The sequence below is a fragment of the Exophiala aquamarina genome (assembly GCF_000709125.1).
Source record: "Exophiala aquamarina CBS 119918 chromosome Unknown aczIA-supercont1.11, whole genome shotgun sequence".
NCBI lineage: Eukaryota > Fungi > Ascomycota > Eurotiomycetes > Chaetothyriales > Herpotrichiellaceae > Exophiala > Exophiala aquamarina.
Genome location: NW_013550577.1, coordinates 646,957 through 652,782, shown reverse-complemented (window position 1 = coordinate 652,782; position 5,826 = coordinate 646,957).

Sequence of the window (5,826 nt, the reverse complement as noted above, 5' to 3'; positions counted from 1 at the left end):
TCTCCTATAGTAGGTTAGTATAGTTTCCTAGGAGATAATCGATAGAAAGGCATTATATAGCTTCGACTATATAGTTATATAGCCTAAAGGTATACTACGAGTAATCGCTCTAGGGCGTACTTTAGAGCTTTATACGAATTTAATTCGTAATATTACTCTCCTCCTTTCTTCGTACGACGCTAAGAAGCCGCTACTCCTAATAGGAACTAGTCGGACGTCGAGTAGCGTATAAAGTAAAATTCTTATTTCTACTTACTTTTATCCTACTTTTTCTTCTCTTATATTAATTATCGAGGAAGTTTTTATAAGTACTTATCCCTATTCCTATTACGTACGATTATTAGTCGTTACTAATTCTTAAATATTCGTAGTCGATATAGTAAATAAGTAAGCGAACTAATCTATTTCCTCCTCTTTAATTCGTCCTCTATACTTTAAGCTCTAGGCCTTTCCGTTTAGTCGTACGTACTAATAGGAGAACGGAAAAGTTAAGATAATATAGTATTAGTAGTATAGGATACCGCTACGACTTAGCGTTAGTTAGAATAGCTCGCGCTAACTTAAATCTCTATTTTCCTTACCTTCGAGTAATCGCTAGTATTATACTACTATAATATCTCTTAACGGGCGGTCTTAGCTATACTAGAAACTAACGTACCTTTCGTACGAGGAGTAGTTACTCTAGTACGAGTTCGGTCGTATCGGCTATCGTATATTAACGCCTTACTTATTTAGAGCCGAAGTATTCTTTTCGATCCTTATAATCGTTATAAGCGCTTAATACGCTTATTTCTAGAGTATCGACGTATTCTAGAATACTTCGATAGTACGTACGATAACTATAAGTAGTTAGACTACGATACTCGTTATTCGAAGCGCGATAAAGACGACGATAGTAGTATTATAGTACTATCGTCGGATTCGTTCGATAACGATAGCGCTCCTCTCTCTATCCGTAAGGCTCTCCTCTCCTTTCCTCTTCCTTCTCGCTTCGGTAAGGTAGTTATAAAAAGGCCCGCTCCTTAGCGATAGGTACGTATAATATTTCTTTTATTCTCTTATTCTCGTATAGTACTTATATTAATATTAGTATAATCCTAGTAGATAAGGAATATTCTCTATATCTAACTATAGTTTATACCTTAACGTAGCGATTAGGCTTCGCCGTACAATAACTAAATAAGCTAAATATATATAGTATAATTAGATATTTTATTACTCTTATAGTTCCTTCGTATATACTTTCTCTTTACTTTCGTATAGTAATTAGGAAGTCGATTATCTCGCTATCGATTTATATATATCTAAAGCTACGATATCCTAGAGCGATAATTTCGATTCCTAGGTTAGTTCTATATATTTCGTCTATTTTACTAAGTACTACCTTTAAGACCCTCGACCTTTTTGTACGAATTTATAGCGAATAATCCTTTTAATCTAGTATTCTTCTTCGTTCTATATAACGATAGAATTCGGCTAAATATCGTTAGTAACTTACGAAGGTAATAGATTTATAGATATCGTACGTAGTAGGTTCGAATAGAATACGTTATAAATTCCTTTTAGTATATTAAGACGATAGCTATACGATCCGATAACTTTAGTTACGATATACTTCGTATTCTTTTAATTAAGCTTCTTATTCTTCCGCGTCGTACGTATATTCCTTAAGTCGAGCTAGACCTTATCGCCTACGCGGAACTCTATTAACTATTATCTTATACGGTTTATAATTTCCTCTTACTCTTATTAAGTAACGGCTATAGAAGTCTAAGCCTATTCTCTCGCCTTTTAGAGTTTTTATACGATCTCTTCGCCCTATTATATTAGGCTATTTCTTTTTTTATTTTCGCGGAGCTTATCTTATAGTTATACGAAGTCGATATTATATTCGTAAGATAGGAAGAAAGGACTTATACTAGTCGATTAGGCGTTTCTATTATTAATTATTAACTTAGCGATTAATAGTAACTCTACCTAATTATCTTAGGCTTCGTTTACGAACGTACCTACGTATATCTCGATCGTCTAATTTATTCGTTTCGTAGATTCGTCCGTTTTAGGGTAATATATAGTAGATAATCGGCGTATAATATTTAGTAGCTAATATACTTATTTCTATAGAGTACTTACGAACTAGGTTCTTCTATTCGATACGATAGCTCTCAGTAAATCGTAGGTTCTATAGAATATACGTAGAAATAGGAATACTATATCTTACGACTTAATTATACGTATTAATTTAAGGATAACTCTTTTTCCTAGTCGGTCCGTAATTACCGCTAAATTCGTATAGTCTAGACTCTCTAGGAGCTTCGTAATAAAGTCGATAGATATCTCGCTCTATATTTAGTTCGGTACGAAGAGAGGTTTTAGGAATTCTTATTTCCTTTTCCTCTAGGCTTTTATTCGTCTATAGGTATTATAATTACGTACGAATTATCGGATATCCTATAGTATATTCGGCTAGAAGAATTATTTTACTATTAAAGAGCTTATTACCTTCCGTCCGAAGTATCCGCTAATTACTAAGTCGTAGGTTTCTTAAATTAGGAATATATATAAAGGTTCTAAGTTCGAAATCTATAGTCTTCTACGAAAGCGTACGTTTCCTTAGCTATTAATTATATACTTAGCGATAGATACTTTTACCGCTAGAGAAGATAGAAACTTCGGTACTCCTCGAGTAATTAAATCCTTAATCTACTCGTATATTTTATTTAACTCTACTACCGTAAACTAGTTAATATTAACTACGTTACTCGCTAGTTAGTCTTCGATAGGAAGTTCCTCTACTTATACAAGAGCTACTTAAATCGTTTCTTTCGCGTCGAAGAACTTCGGCTTTAGTAGTCTTATTATACGATACTATAGTCGATCGTCCTCCTCTTCTTTCGGTATATCTTATTTTCTTCGCGATAGCGCGTCGACTTATACGTTATTCTTTCCTTTAAGGTAGAAGATCGTAAAGTTATATCGTAAGAGAATAAGAGACTATCGTATTTACTTCTTCGTAAACTTTCGTATAATTATAAAGTACTCTAGATTCTTATAATCTAATCGTATCTCGAACTTATCTATACTCTTTAATTTAGTATTCTATTCTTTAAGATAATATATAATAGCTAGTATTTCTTTATTATATATTTTATAGTTATATTCCGCGGATAAGTTCTTTTTTAAAAAGAATACGTAGGGTTATACGAAACCGTCTTCTCCTACCTAGAATAAAATACTACTTATATACTATTTAGAAGTATTAACTTCTAGGAATATTTCTTTTATATAATTAAATAGAGCGAGAATCGAAGCTATTATAAATATCTTCTTTAGTCGTACGAATACTATATCGGCTTTCGGATTCTAATAGAAAGTCGAATCCTTTCGTATAAGTTTTATAATCGGTAGAATTATCTCCGAAAAACCTTTAATAAACTTTCGGTAGAAGTTTACGAAACCGATAAAACTCTAGACGCCTTTAATATACTTCTAGAACGTACTAGGCGCGTTAATAAGTCTAAAAGAAGTAACTAGCTATTCGAAAAAGCTATATCTTATATAAAATACTATTATCTACTCGTCTCCTTCTATAATTCGAATTTTATAAAAGGCCGCGATAATATTAAGCTTCGTATACTACTTTACTTATTCGATATTCCGTAGAGTCTCGTAGATTAATAGTAATACGTATCGACCCTTCTTCGTTAGCTTATTTAGTCCTTAATAGTTAATATAGAATCGTAATCCTCCTCCTAGCTTTCGTACGAAGAAAACTAGAGCCGCCGTTAACGAGTTACTTACTTTAATAAATCTCTTATCGAGGAGTTTAGTAAGCGTATACTATAGTACTAAGAGTTCGTCTCGAGATATATTATATAGCGGACTCTACGGAACTTAAGGTTTCTTTCCGTCTTTTAGTTCGAGGTCGATTACGTAGTCGATCTCCTTTCCTCGTAAAGAAAGTAACTTCTCTACTTTCGTACGACTAAAGACGTTTAAGAAATAGTAGTATTATCGAGGAAGCTTCGTACGCGAATTAATAGGCGTCTTTATTCTAAGTACTTTTTTAATATTCGCTATCGTCGCCGAGAATACCTAGATCTTCGTATACTTCTTACTTCTCTAAGCTAGTAGACCGAATACTACGACGAAGACCTAGCTATAGTTTAAGGACGTATATAGTTTTCGTAGTATATTATAGACCTTTAGATCGAAATAGCCTATTAAGAAAGAATCGTTCGCGATATTAAGATATATATTATTCTTTTTTATCTAGGATAGCCTAAGAATAACTTCGTACGCTAGGTTTAGAATAATATAAAAGAACGCTATTTCCTTATAGCTATCGATATCGACTTTAACCTTCGCTACTTCGAAGATTTTAGATCGTACGAAGGAGTCGAATCCGGAAATCGAACGAGGAGTAATAGAAATACGCTTAAAAGAATAGCGAAAAGCGAAGCGAGAGTTAATTAGACTATACGATAAATAACTAGAATTAATTAGAGCCGATATATAATATTACTTATCTAAAAGTAATAAAACTATAAAAGGTTAGTTATCTATCGAGGACCGAAAAGCCTTCTATTCCTTCTCCGTCTTCTTCGTACGCTTCTACCGGCGACTTCTAGTAGGAGCTATTCTTTTAACGATTCCTTATTATCGTCTATAGTCTCTAGTACTACTACTTTCTTCTTCGTCTTAGGTTATACGACGGAAAGGAGAAGATATTTAATAATAAAGTAACTCCGTTAGTCGTAGCGAAGATACGCTCCGAGCTTCCTTTTCTAGTTAAGTATCGTTAACGATACCTATAAAGCTCTCTATAGTTCCTCTAAGGACGCTATAGCTTATACTATCGACGTCTAATTTATCTTATCTTTCGTATAACTAGTAGTACTAAATAGGTTACTTCTAGATATTTTCTCTCTAGCTTTCTTCTACCGAAGAGCCTCTAGATTTATATTAATTATATAGAAGAGAGTATAATACTCCCTATAGATTAATAAAATTAACGTTATAACGAGGGCGCTCTTTAGGTCGTACGAAAGGTAGTTTAATATAAACGTCTTCTTTACCGAGTCGATCTAGTCTAGTCCGCCGACCTCGAGTAGTATACGATTAAACTCGGCGAGAAATACGCTAAAGAACTTTTCGTCCTACTTTAGCTAAGAAAGCTTTCGTAATACTCTTTCTATAGCGTCGACGTCCTCGTACGCCGCCTTTAATTAACTAATAAGTTCTTTCGTATTTATTTCGAGGGTTAATTATACGGAATTAACTTACGAACTAATCTAGGTAAGGGCGTAGCCCCTTAGTCTACTATAGAAATACTAAAATCGTACGGCTTCGATTTCCTCTTACTTATCGACCGCTAACTTAGCTCGAGCTTAGGTAAGCTACGACCGAAACTCTAATCTTTTTCTATTAAATTTAGCTAGCTTAGGGAGCTTAGCCTTTCGTCGTATAGAATTAGATTCTTATATAGCGCTCGCCGTCGTAGAAGTCGTTACTTTAGGCGTACGAGCTCGTACTCTATTCTATTAGCCGAGTTAATTCTCGAGTACTATTATTCTTTAGTTTTAAGCCTATAAGAGCTAGTATAGCTCTACCGCCTATACTAGAACGGTTTCCGTTAGTTACTATTCGTTATCTATTTCGTACGCGGTACTCTTTTACTACGTATAATAGGGAGCTTTAGAATAATATAAGGAATTAGCTAGGAATTTAGAGTAATTCGTCTAACTATCGTATAACGAGGATTCTAAAGCTAAGGAGAGAAAAGAAAAGAGAAAATCTATCTACTATACGAATAAAGGAAATACT